Genomic DNA, 14,705 nt, shown 5'->3' on the forward strand with positions numbered 1-14,705 from the left:
TCCATGTATTCTTTGTGGATGATATCACACACTCATTGGATATCAACCATTATATAATTAGAAACAGTTTATCTATCTATCCATCCATCTGTTATCTATCTATCTATCTATCTATCTATCTATCTATCTATCTATCTATCTATCTATCATCTATCTGTCTGTCTGTCTGTCTATCTATCTATGTATGTATGTCTATCCTGAGTCATTGATTTTAAACTCCAGCCAAGTGTTGTGCTCCTACAAGCCTTCAAATACAGATGACTACAGTCCTTGTCTGCATTCCTCACTAGCTCTCCATCTTTCCCCTCCTTTCTCCATGTGATGTAACAGCCTTACCCTTCTCTCAGTTGCCCAAGGATTCCAGAAAGGCAATCATGTTCCGTCTTTTCTTTCCAATGCCTGGTGCATCAGTTTCTGGAAATTTTGTGTCCCTGTCTTTTATGCCTCCATTTACATCCTCACCATTTTCATTGCCACTACTTTCAGCTGGACATGCCAATCCCGACTGGACCCAATTTTCATATAGTTATCAAAGGGATGTCTTAAAAAAATCTATCTTACCACTCTATTCCTTTTTCCTTGCTCCCTTTTTCCTTGCCCTGTTGAGAGAGGGCCAGCCCTCTTTCATGGATACCCTATGACATTCTCAGCTGTGGCTTTCCTACCCCTCTACCCATCTTTGGTTCCCCCTTGCTTGGCACTCCTTTCACTCCCATGATGCAGAACAGCTGTAGTTCTCCTTTGCCTTCTGTTTCTTTGTTCAGGCTTAGTCCTTAGTTTAGTCCCCACTATCTTCACATGAAATGATATTTACTCTCCCCTAAGGAAGAAGAGACATAATTCCCTGAGAAAAGCTTCCCAGGGACACTGTATTTGTTGAAGCAGCCTTTGTAGGACAGTCACAATATCCAGTCACAATACCCTATTTCTATCTTTACATTTATCCTACTCTTCTAAATAATTAGTTTTTGATCCTTTCCCACCCTGTCCTGCTCTGGGCTTAAGGCAAAGAAAAAAATAATTTAAACTGAGTACATGTTTAACTTAGTCAACACTTTCTCAATTAATCTTTTTTTTTTTTTTTTTTTTTTATTTTAGGGAAGGGTCTATAGGGTGTTCAGGGTCTCACTACTAGATCGGACTCATGGTGATCTGCCCTGTTTACGGCCTCCCAAGAGCTGGGATTATAGGCATGCACCAGCATGCCCACTCTCAATTGCTGTCTCAGTGCACCCTGGGGGTGGTGCCAACAAAGCAGACCCAGGGATTGAACCCCAGGCTGCTGTACCTGCTTGCAGGCACTTTTATCCACTGAGCTATTTGGCTGGCCACTGAATTAATTTTAAATGAGTGGATGAATGAATGGATTTCAATGACTTCATATACTTATGTTTTGATTCAGAAAATATCTCAGGAAACATTATTTACCAATTCTCTTTCTCCATGAGGTTTCTGTCTTGGAGGCTGCTGACAATGTACTGAATATCCTGAAGCTATAAACTAAAGCCAGCTGAGTGCGGACTGAAACCTCCACTAACTGTAACCTTTCCTTAATTATGGGTGTTGGATATTTTGCTCCAGCAATGAGAGAAAAGTAACCAAGACAGATATTATGTGTCAGTGATGAAAAAGCACATAATGCAGTGGGGACCATGAAACATACTTGTCCCTTATTATGATATTACTGGAAGATACAGATTGGGAGGGCAATTGAGATATTGGTAAATGTAGGAGCTAACATCAAAATGATTTCAGTAAAATCTTCTTTCAGGACTATTTCAAAACCATTTTAACAAAACAAGTTAACCAGTTTTTATAAATACCTTATTTCAGAACTGAATGATATTTAGAGAAGACACGTTGAAATTGTGGCACCTTGTCATAAATTTCTCTGTGGAGCAGTAATTCTATACACCAGACAGACCAGCTCTTGAATGAGTGTGTTACTTAGAGAGTCTCTTAAAAGACTATGTTTGCTGACTGACACCACCATAACAACACCGCATGCCTGGCTATTGATATATGGTCTGTGATCATTGTTCCATGTTGCTGAGCCTCCGTCCACACTCAATCAATCACCAAGCACAGTCCATCACATTAGGAAATGTGGCCAAGCCCTTGTGCCATAATTCATTTAGTAAGTTCAATCTTCTAAACCCGGAACTATGTGATGATATGGCTAGTCTGTGCTCAAGTGCAGAATAATTTATTGTGATTTTTGGCATGTAGTTTCACATCTGCTGGTCCAGAAACTCATTACAAGGGAAAGTAATTGCTAATCAAGATTTCTGAGCTGTGCTTCTTTACTGGTGAGTCTCACCTCTTCCACTCTTGGTGTTTTACCTGAAGTTTTAGTGACAGCAACCCATAGCATGTATCACCATGAGTAACAAAACTGAAAGGTGAGTCATGTGATACATTAAAATATTACAGAATAGCTATAAGTTATGTCAAACAATTCCCTTTGTTTGAATTTTCTAATCATGGCATCTTTTTAATGAAGAGTGTTTGGATCTGAAGCATTGGAGAACTAAGATGGCCCATTATCTGCAATCTCATCTTTTCATTGGTCTATAAAAGCTTTTAGGGCACCTATGTAAAATTCAAGGACAATTTTTTATTGTATATATTGCAAAATATATCCTTTGCCTTAATTCTCAATGAGATTTTAAAGCATACTCTAGGTGTGTGTGTGTGTGTGTGTGTGTGTGTGTGTGTATGTGTGTGTGTGTGAGTGCGTGTGCACGTGTGCACACGTGAGTAAATGCAAAAGTTAGCATCTGTTTAGATGAATACTGGAGAGGCACTTCTGAGCTGAGAGCGCTTGGCCCTTTGACCCCCAGGCAGGGTTTGGATCTGGTGTACACAGAGGATGGGGCTGGTGGGGCCATTGGCTGAATAGATCCTGCCATACTCCTGGGCTTCTACCTCCACATACAGAAGCAGAGCTTCTATTTTTGGTTACTCTCGGCTGAAAATTAAAGTCATAAAATATTCAGGAAGTTTTCTCTTTTAAATTAAATTGATTTTTGCTCCATGTGTTAATCAGATTCTTGGATGGTAGAGTTTCATCTTAAAGGTGATTTCTAGGTCCTTTCTGTCCTGAACAAAGAATTGAACAAAACAAGCACAAATGGTGGGGAAGTTTCATATTTATTAAAAATAAAAAAAATAAGCAGAAGAAGAGGAGAAAGTCAGGTTCTACAGAGTAAATCTGAACCCATTAAAAAGGGAAAAAAATATACCTTAGAGTGTAAGGTAGGCTCTCATGAGGAGGTGTGATAGCTAGCTCTTACTGGTGACTGTCTTGTTTTTACATTTCTCATGTTGATATCACACTCAAGTCATCTTATCAAAAAGCTGCTTGAGTTCTCACAAGAACTCTACTGCAGGGTTCTGAGAACCATTCTGCATATGCATTCCAGGGCCTGGTCATGTCTCCTTTCCCCGGTCAGTTTTAGGCATGCCTTATAACTTCCTATCTCATTTCCCCCTGAGAGACACGAATCCTTACAGTTCTATATGGGGTGCTGAGGAAGTTGAGGTCTCTGTTTTCTAGAGCTTATTTAGGTTGGAAGAGTCTGCAGACCCTAATAACCTGCAGAATCTTTGGTTATAAACCCAAATATGAGGAGTTGGTCAGATTGCCATATTTCTTGTTGAGGAGAATGTATGCCAGAGAAGAATGTCAGATGATTATCAAGAACCCAGCAGCCATGAATTTAGCAGGTTCCCATTTATTTATCTCCTGGGGATTATGGGCTCTCCAATTTCCTTGGGGTTACTATGGCTCTGGGGGTTGAAGAGAAAACCTGTTAGGAGACAGTAAGAATTCGTGACTAGTGGGATGTTTATTTGATGGGAAAAGAATCTTTGGTTATAAGCCCAAATATAAGGAGTTGGTCAGATTGCCATACTTCCTGTTGAGGAGAATGTATGCCAGAGAAGAATGTCAGATGATTATCAGATGATTATCAAGAACCCAACAGCCATGAATTTAGCAGGTTCCCATTTATTTATCTGTAGTAGCATTGGAGTTGTGCTTTTTGAAGAGAAATCTCAATTCTTCCAGAGCCTCACAGAAGCTTTTCCCTTTTTGGTGGTCTTTATTCCCAGTCAATCCAAGTCTGAACTGACTTCATTCTAGAAAAATGAGTGCAGTTACCTTTCTCTGCCACCGTACTGCATGGGGTGTGACAAGGATCTCTGAAAAGGGGCCCTTCCCTTTTGGTTTTAATTGGTCAGCAGTAGTCCCTCCTTTCCAAGTGTTTATGGATGTTTGGTCTCCAGGGCGGATATTACATGGGCCCTCTGGGCCAGGAGCTGGCAGGACTCTGTTCTCACACATTTGGATGGCCTGTTGTAGTTGGTCTAGATTAATAACATACTGTAATGGTTATTACAATGGTTACAATGGTTATTATTACAATGGTTATTAGATAGTCTCTAGGCCTATTGCCACATCATATGCTAGAAATGGGCTACCATATAGTATCACAAATAGGCTCAGATTTATCCCAGTTTTAAGAATATTGCTATCCCTCATGGGTGCTATGGACTTTAGCCAGGACTCATATACTTATCAGAAAGGTTTTTGCCAGAAAGACCTTTAGGTTCTGGTTGGCTCTGTCAACCTTTCCAGAAGACTGAGGTCCCTATATAGGATGGAGGTGATCCTTTATTCCTATAGCCTATACCACCCTCCGAGTTATTTGAGAGGTGAAAGAAGGCCTATTGCCACAATGGGAGAATGAGGGTAGCACAAATTGGGGGATGAATTCTTTAAGAAGTGCCTTGACTTCCTCCACACCCTTTTCTAGATGGGTAGGAAAGGCTATAATCCGCCCCGTCAAGGTGTCATTTAGGACTAATATCTGTTTAAATCTCTCCCTGGTGGCATGAAGTTAGGGTCTAATTGCCACTCTTGCCCAGGGAATGTCCCACTTCTCTGTAACAACAGAGGTAGTTTGGCTTGCCAGGCTTATTGTAGGCATAGTGAGCAAGCTTTTCTGGACCTGTTGGGTGGTTGTTGCTAGTCCTAGTCCTGTGAAAACTCAAGTGACTATTTCCAATATAGCATCTCTTCCCATATGGAAAGAATCATGAAGGGTTTTTATAGCTTTTTATTGTGTCTTTTGAGGGAGGACCAACTTATTTTCTAAGTATTACCAGAGTCCCTTTTTAATTCCCCCTTGTCCTAAGGTCCATTTATATTCCTGGGGCTGTAGATTGGTTTTAATGGACCCTCAGGAACTAGGATTAAGGCTGGAGTCTTAAGGCCTGCAAGGGTGTCTTTTTTGCTTCTGTATCAGTCTTGATTTCCCACAGAGATTTCAGATACCTCTCTTCAGTGCCCCTTACAGTGAGGGACTGCAGCCTACTTGGGAAAATAGATTGCTTCTAGGAGTGGAAGAATTTCCTGCTTATGCTTTATAAATGATGGGTTATTAGTCAGTCCCTTTCTTTCAAGACTACTTACTGCATGGTCATCTAGCACCAAAGGCATATCTGGAGTCTCTATAGGGTTTTAGCTTTCTGCCTTTTCCCAATATCAATACTCAAGTAAGAATTATTAGCTGTGCCTTTTGAGCAGAGGTACCAGGGGGAAGAAGTTTAGCTTCAGTGATCTGCTGTGACCTGACAGTGCATCACCTGCCTTTCCATGGCCTTCTTGGACAAAGCTGCTTCTGTCAGCAAGCCACAGCTCCTCAGGGTCTTGGAGAGGCAGGTTGCTCCCGTCTTGCCTGCCTGTGTAGGTATGGAGATCAGCTGTTCCTGAGTGTGGCTAACCTGTAGGCCTGAAGGCATCAAAGAGACAGGATTTTTATCTTGAAATGGGACTTTTCGCATTAAAGGGAAAACAGAAACTGGAAATTTGAATGAAGAAGCATGGTGAGAATGTATCTTTAAGACTGAGAACAAATTAGAATCTCCTGGAATTTGGGAGAGAACTGCATATGGATCAGCTGCCGCAGGATAGATTAGGATGATAGCTTCTTTAGTGATGCAGAGGTTTATTCCATTCTGTATTCTCCTCAGGGCTTTACTACAGGGAGAATGGGAGTATTGGAAGGAGACTGACAAGACCACAGAGGCTGTATTTGGGAAACCGATCTGTCAGAGGCTGGAGGCCTTTATGTGTTTCTTCTTTGATGGGATACTGCTTTTCATTAGGAAATTGGCTGGGGACCTTTAGTTTTATGACCACTTGCATAGTTGCATCTGCCTTACAGCTACTCCATTATACCATGCAGCAGGACGGTTAATTTGGTTAGGGAGACCTGTTATAGTGCCAACAGGCAAAATCCATCTTGGCATGTCCTGGGATTTGAGAATTTTCCCTAGTTTTCCTAGTAAATATCTTTCTAGAAAGGGAATAAAACACTGTGGAACAATTGTCAACTCATGGCTAAATATTTGACAAGTCACAGCAAGAGTAATTGCTGAGTAAGGCTTGCTTGACCACACTATGCTTATAGATCTAGAGGAGGAGTTCCCAGGGAAGGAAGTCAAAACTAAAAGAAGTAATTGAATTGGCTCATGTCCAGCATGACCAAGGGTTCTTCACAGGAGATGGTAATAATATCTGTGGACAGGGGCATTGCAGGTTCTCTTGGTCAAGCCAAAAAGTGAGAATCTGGCGGGCTTAGCCCCTCTCGGCAAGCAGCGGCAGTCAGCCCTCCGGTGTGAGGTAGATTTGCTGCTTCACATCACAGCAGGGCTAGGTGCAGTCATATGTCCATTGCACAGACTTCTTTGCACTCAAAACAGCAACCTCAGTTGTCAGTGGACTTTTCCCTTAGATGATCTCAGTGAGTTTAAAGCATTGCAAATTGCGACAACTGTAACTCTAGCTTTTCTCTTTTGTTCCTCATCCAGATCTTAATTGTTGGACATAGAAAAGGCCATGTCCAATAATTTGGTCATAGGTTTTTGGGTTCCATTTGGAGTTTCTTTATAAACAGAAGTGAGATACCCATGAGAGAAAGGTGAGGATCCCAAAACAGGATCATCAATTTATTTATTTGGTAAGGATCTCACTATGCAGCTTAGACTGGTAGTGATCCTCCTGTCTCAGCCTCCCCAGTGCTGGGATTACAGGTGTGTGGCCAGTTTTGATGGCTGGCTCAGTGCAGGGCAGCACAGTCTGTGGTACTGGGTATTGAACTTGGGTCCTTGCACTTGCCAGGCAGGCACTTAGATGCTGAGCTATCTCCCTGTCCCCTAAGTCATGGTTTATGAGGTTTCCCATGGTTCATTTTGGAAGAAATAAGAGGGGGGGGGGGAGAGAGAGAGAGAGAGAGAGAGAGAGCAAGAGAGAGCTAGATCTTAGCTCCTTCACATAACATTCCATGCAGAAGTAAACTTGATTTGAGCCCATAAAGCATCCTGTGTGAGACTCTAGTATTTACCAGACAAACATCTTTGCCTAAAGCTAGGATGATGCCAGCATCTTTCACAAAAGTAAGAAAATATGACAATCTTTCCCCACTGAGGCCAACTAACTCCTTAGGGAGAAAGGTATAGAGCTACTTGATAGCTTTACTTAGCTGTTCAGAACTTTCACAAGGTCAGAGTGGAGTTTCCCACACCAAGAGTCTATGAGCAGTTTGGGGACATAGCTCAGTAGCCTAAGCACCTACCTGGCAAACACAAGGTCCCAAGTTCAATCCCCAGCACCTCATGCTGGGCCAGCCCAGAATCTAGGGCATACCATGCTGGCCCTGAAACCTGGTGTGGTGGGGCATGCCTGCAATCCCAGCTCTGCGGAGGCTGAGACAGGAGGATTGCTATGAGTTCGAGCTGTGTAGTGAAACCCTGTACCAGACAAATAAATAAATAAATAAAATTTTAAAAAGCATCTATGAGCCACTTGATGGCTCTGTTTAAGCAGGGCAGAGCCATTTGGGAAACTCTATTCCTCACATTTACTCTATAGTAAAGGCTCTGGTGCTTTGTTTAAGGAAGTAAAGATAGAAACATTTTTAAAAATTTAAAAATGTTAAGGACAAGGATGACTCTACTTTTGTATATTCATAATCACTTGAGTTAGGCTTTGCTGGCTGATCTTTTGGTCTGCTCAGGAATGGGTCTAAATTTTGTGAGAAGGAAGGGATCTAGCCCAATGTCAAAGAGAAGAGGGAAGAAGCCCACATGTTGTCTAAAATTAGAGGTTTATCTCCTATTGCCTAGGCCAGTAAATAAAGCCAGATGATTAAAAAAAAATCAGAAAAGAAAAAAAAAGATAGGGGCCAGAGAGATAGCTTAGTGTTGTGAGTGCCTTCCTGGCAAGTGCAAAGTCCTGAGTTTGATCACCGGTAACCAAAAAGAAAGAAAGAAAGAAAGAAAGAAAAGGTAAAAAAACATGGCATGGCTGACCAATATGTCCAGTCAGGAGAAAAGACAAGATGGCAGCCAGTCATGTGACAAGACAATATGGGACTTGGATTAAAATAGTACCCTGAGAAAGGAAAGGCCATGGGGGAAAAGCATGAATGGGACCACAAGCTCAAAGGAGCAAACTGGGGAAGACAGAGACCAAGTGAACCTATTAAATGATTAACAAAACACCAGAGGGATAGAAATGTGAGGACAAAGAGCATAGTAAGAAACTCTTTGGCTATTTGATTTGTACTAACAGAGTGACTGCAAATGGGGGTGGTGGGGAGAAAGAAAAGGGTAAGTAAATGGGGTAGGTCTATAGGTCTACCATAGCTGGAAGAAAAACTAGAGGGTACACATTCCCCTCCCCCTCCTACATGGTAGGAAAAGCAGGGAGCCATTCTAGCACCACGAGAAAAAAAATCTCCTGAATTTCTGCCCTGTGAGTGAGATAGGGAAAGAGGAAAAAAAAAGCTTCTGTGGAATTTTAGAGAAACATACAAACAAAAAGTTGGGCCCAAAGGACCTTACCTGTTCTTCCGGCTGGCTAGACCAAATTATATTACTGGGCTCTGGGGTGCTAGAATCTTTTCTTTTCTTTTTTTTTCTTTTTTTTAAGAATCTTTCCTTAGAGGTGATTTCTAGATCCTTTTTTCCTGAACAAAGAATGGATGAAAAAGCATAATGGTGGCAAAGTTTCACATTTGTTAAAGGTAGGGGAAAAAAGTTTGCACTCAGTAAAAAGGGAAAAAAATCAAAATAAAAATATACCTTGATGGTTGGGAAGATAGCTCAGCAGTCTAAGTTCCTGCCTGGCAAGAACAAGAACCTAAGTTTGATCCCTGGTACCACATGCCTTGCCCACCCTGGGAACCCTGGGCATGCTGTGCCAGCCACCAAAATCAAGCATGGAGGTGCATGCCTATAATCCCAACACTGGGGAGGCTGAGACAGGAAGATCACTAGATTCTGAGCTGCATAGAGAGACCTTGTACCAAATAAATATATACATACATACATACGTAATTTAAAAAATGCACCTTGGCATATAGGGTGGGCTGTTGTAAGGAGGCATGGTATTACTACCATATTACTACAGCTCTCAATGGCGGCTGTCTCTTTGTTGTATTTCCCATGCTGACACTACACCTAGGTCACCCTACCAAAAAGGGCAGTTGAGTTCTTGTGAGAAGTCCACATGTAGGGTTCTCACAGCTGCTCTGAGCTTCTGTTCTGGGATCTGGTCAGGCCTCTTCTCCCAGCCAGTTTTGGCCACACCCTAACTTCCTATCTCACATGCTTTGGCAGACCCTACAGAGATACACAGATCAAAAAGTCAAACCCAAGCCCATTTTCACTAAAGGTGCCTGGTACCAGGTACCTCTGGCTGGCACTTTCTGTGGTCTCTCTCATGACTTTAAAACTCTTTGACTTTATTTGGATTCTTGACTCCAAATCACATTCCAAAAGGAACATATCTGCCTCTCAATTTTAATTTAATTAATTAATTAATTAATTAATTTTTTAATTTTTGATGGAACCAGGGATTGAACTCAGGCCCTTGTGCTTGCCAGGGAAGCACTTATTCCACTGAGCCATCTCCCTGGCCCAACCTCCCAATTTTTAAAAAAACTTACAGCACATCACAAACAAAAATTGCTTTCACAAGGAACAAGCTGAGGATTTTGTGAAGTACTTATAACAGTAGGTTGCTGATCCCACATCATTCAAATTTGGCAAAATATTGTATTAATGGGGGCTGGCAAGATGCTCAGTGGACTAACCGCCTGCTTTGGCAAATGCAGGGATCAGAGTTTGATCCCCAGTCCTGCATGCCATGCTGGCCCCTCTCCTGGGGCATGCTGAGTGGGCAACACAGTCCAGGCATGGTGGCACATGCCTGTAATCCCGATGCTGGGGAGGCTGAAGACAGGAGGATCATCATGAGTCTGATCTGTGTAGTGAGACCCTGTACCAAATACACAAATGAAAAAAATCATATTAATGGCAATCCACATTGCATAACCTTAGGAGACTCTATTTTTAGAAGTGTTTTCTGGGTAGTGTAATGGATGGCTTTGTTGTCTCTGAATGAGCACCTGTGTCTACTCCTCTGTGGCCACATTTGAGGACTTAGAGTTGATTATTATTATTATTATTATTATTATTATTATTATTACTATTACTGTTACTATTTTGTGGCTGGCTCAGCCAGCTGGAGCGACGTGTGGTTCTGGGAATCGAACCGTGGTCCCTGTGCCTGCCTAAGCTCACCTAAGCAGGTGCTTTAGACCACTGAGCTATTTTGGCAGCCCCTAGTTTGAGTTTAGAAAAAAGGTGATGTGTACAAGTCCCCAGTGTAATGGAGATATGAGTCATAGGTGTGCAGACAATTGTGTATCTGTGTGTGAGTGTCAAATCACAACTGCTTGTCTACCTTAGGATAAAACCATGTGATTCAAAGTATTGCTAAGTATTATTACTCAGTAATACTATTCTATATTATACGGTAATATATATCTATATCTGCCTCTATAATAAAACAATAACGGTAATATATCTATATCTGCCTCTATAATAAAACAATAACAAAGAAAAAATCCACTATAACAATTAACCTAGAAGGATATAGATTTCATAGGCTATATACATCCTTTCAGAGGACTTTTCCAGGTGGTATGTGTTGGGGGAGGAGAGGCCCAGGGCTCCAGTCCCTTGGGATATTTGTAACAGGAAGTGTGTAGTGTCAGGATGTCCCTAGAGGATGTCTTTTTCCTCTAATTTTAGGTAGAATGAGGAAGTTGATCTGATGTTGACAAAGAGAAGTTTCATGGTCCACAAGGAAATTTTCTCTCTAAAATAAAATTTATTTTTCTTGGATTTGGAGTTCATGAATGGAACTCAGTTTCCTTTAACCCTTGACATTATGTGCAAACTTTTGTTGTTACTTATATGTGTTATTCTGCAGATACGTTTTTATGCATGTACGTATGTAGATTTTTCCAGGGATGAGTCTGGTGACTTTTGTCGGGTTCTCAAAAAGCATGTGTGAACATTTTCATTTCAGTCATAAGATATTTAAGGATTTAGATCATAAGGGGAGCAGATAGTATTATTGCCCCAAATGCTCACTGACCTTCCCTATTACTCTTTCCTACAGCAGGATTAGAGTCTCCTTCAACTGATCCTTCCGTTAGCCATATAACTTGATTTGGCCAATGAAACGCAAGTAGATGAGACAATACCACTTCCGGGCGAGAGCTGCGAATCCACTGCCTGGATTCACCATCACCCTTCAGCGCAGGACTGCCCCTATCCCCTTGACTGGGAATAAAGATGCCAGCACTGGCGTGTGTCGCAGTAGCAAAATATAGACCCTATTGTTGTAAGTCACTGAGACGAGGAGGGCCCCCCTTGCTGACAGTATAACTTAGCTTGAGCTGACTGATCTAACAGGGGGCACCCAGAAGGACGTTTGGAATCAGAGAGCTCCAGTGGGTGAAATGGGATTCCGTGCTTTGAGACATGGGAATGTCACATGTTTTGTATGGATTCTGTGTGATCTTTCAAGGTTTCTGCACACAGAGAGAAGACAAGTATGAGATATACAGGGCTTGTCTAGTGGTTCCTAGTATTGGGGAAAAAAAGAATTAGAGGTTGAGAATCCTCCTTTCCAGTGAGAATCATTCTTTTGTTTTTATTTTTGGTACAGGGTCTACAGGGTCTACAAGGTCTCACTGCATAGATTGGACTCATAGTGATACGGCTGTGCCCAGCCTCCCAAAAGCTGGGATTATAGGCGCACACCGCCATGCCCAGTCTCAATGTTGTCTCAGCACACCCCAGGGGCGGGGCCCGCATGGCACGATGGGGATTGAGCCCCACCTACTACATAGTGACAACCATTCTGCAACTGTTCTTCCTGGAGCCCTGTAGTTAAGACTGCTTAGGAGAGAATTACTGATACAAGGAGGTTTTTGAGGCCAGGAACAAACTCATTGAAGCATAACACAAAGCACCTAACACAGTGGGTACAAGCACATTGAAAAATTATGGGGTGCAGAGCATTGGTGGTGGAAAGTATGCTACAGATTCATTTTCTAAAATGCTCCCTTACTCTGGGCCTGACAAGGATGAAGAATAGGTATTACCACAATAGAACACAGGGAAAGGCCACCCAAGAAAGGAAACAGATTTCAGAGGTGACTCATAAACAAAGCACTACCTTCAGGAAAATAAAGAAGCCATCCATTATGCGCACAGAGTGCATAATAATAAGGGCAAGCGCTTCATCACCTCCTGCTTGACAGCTAGAGGTCAGAACTCTCGGAAGGGAAACATGCAAAACCTCATGCTTCAATCAGAGTAGGTTGTACCTAAGTCAAAGAACTGTTCTGTCTCTGGAGAGATTTAGTTTATTTCCTACCCCTAGATACTTAACTGTTGCCACTCTTAAGAAGGTGTAGCTTTTAATAGTTTTACTATTTAAAAAAATCTGCACTAAGTTAATTATCCCTATTGACTTAGAATGAAGAAAGTTGATGACCAGCTCATAAAAGATCTACCCTGAAGCTTTTTGCTCAATGGATAATGATTAGAGGAAACCACTGTATATTGCCACTATTATTAATACCCCAGGCAGAATAATTCCTTCCTTCCTAATTTAGAACATCTAAGAAAATGTTCAGCTTCTTTTCATAAGAGCTTGTAAAACTTATTTCATAATACTTTATAGTGTTTATCCCTTTATTAAATAATTATTTATCAATTGCTTATTATTTACCAGGGACTATTCTGGCTGTCAGGGCTTAACAAAGAGTGCACTGAAGGTAATCATTTGAGTATGTGTGTGTACAGAATTTAAGTACCAACAATAAAACAAATAAATATATAATATGTCAGGTGGTGATAAATACTCTTAAAATGATAAAGCAGAGTAAATGTATACAAAGAATTATAGTCAGGGCGCTATCTTATATATGATTGGGACAGTTCTCCTTAATTGAGAGAATTTATGAAAGTCCTGAATAAAGATCACAAGTAGTCATATAAACATCTGTTGATTACTGGGGTGTTGGATTTATGCCTCCTATTCTATTCAGATACAGTCCTGGGAAATTATCTATAAACTGAGTTTCATTTTAAACTTTATATTGGTCTGCTTTCCACTGATATAATAAAACATGAGATAATCTGTGAAGAAAAGAAGCTTATTTTGCATATAATTATGGAGGTCCAAGCGTATGAGGTCATTTTCTCAGGAGCATACTTGAAAGAGGTCACATGATGAGACAGGAAGGCAGCGAATGGGGAGGGACCAGTCTCGTTCTTTTATAGCAACCCACTTTTTCAGAAACAAACGAGCTTTGAGAGACCAGCCTTGATCCCATCCAAGGACAGCCCTCAGTGATCAAATTGCCCTGCACTAAGCCACCTTTTTAAGGTCCCCCCATGTGTTAATAGTACCATGTTGAAGACAAAGCTCCAGCACACAAATTTTGAGGTGCACACACTATATCCAAACACCAGCAAGCATATTATGGAAGCTTGCTGCAACTACTTTTTGTAGTGACTCTCGCTAAATGAAGATCCTATTGGTAAGGGCCAGAGAGATAGCTCAGTGGCATAAGTGCCTGGCATGGGAGGGGGAGGGGGTAAGAGAGAGAGAGAGAGAAAGAGAGAGAGAGAGAGAGAGAGAGAGAGAGAGACAGACAGACAGACAGAGTGAGAGACAGAGGGAGAGAGAGAGGGAGATAGGGAGGGAGAAAGAGAAGGAGAGAGAGAGGGAGAGAGAGAGAGGCTATTGGTAAAATTAATACTCCTTAAAAATAATTATATTGTAAACACAATTTTCTATGCACCAAATTCGCTGTAAGATGATTACATATGCTTAGGGTAAGATGTTATAGATGAATGGTGAAAAAGAGCAGTTCTGAATTAATGAAGATTCTTTTTTTTTTGGTAGAATCAGGGATTGAACTCAGGTGCTTGCGCTTGCCAGGGAAGCACTTATTCCACTGAGCCATCTCCCCGGCCCCTAGTGAAGATTCTTGATAAAAATTGTAAGACACTCATTTTAAGTCATGTATACTTATAACAAGTCAACAATATAGTGGAAATTCTCACAATACTTTTTTGAATTAATAATCAGAACACTTTAAGATTAGCATAAGCCAATCACAAAAATGCTCTCAAAATGTCTGAGAGTCCAAAAAAATCATTCCTGTGATTCTTCTAATGTTCTCCTTGTGCTCTTATTTAAGATGTAATAAAACCACATTTTTCAGAACTGATGCAGACATATTGTAGGTCTCAGCAGGTTA

This window comes from Octodon degus, unplaced genomic scaffold (genome assembly GCF_000260255.1).
Source record: "Octodon degus isolate 3935 unplaced genomic scaffold, OctDeg1.0 scaffold00115, whole genome shotgun sequence".
Lineage (NCBI taxonomy): Eukaryota > Metazoa > Chordata > Mammalia > Rodentia > Octodontidae > Octodon > Octodon degus.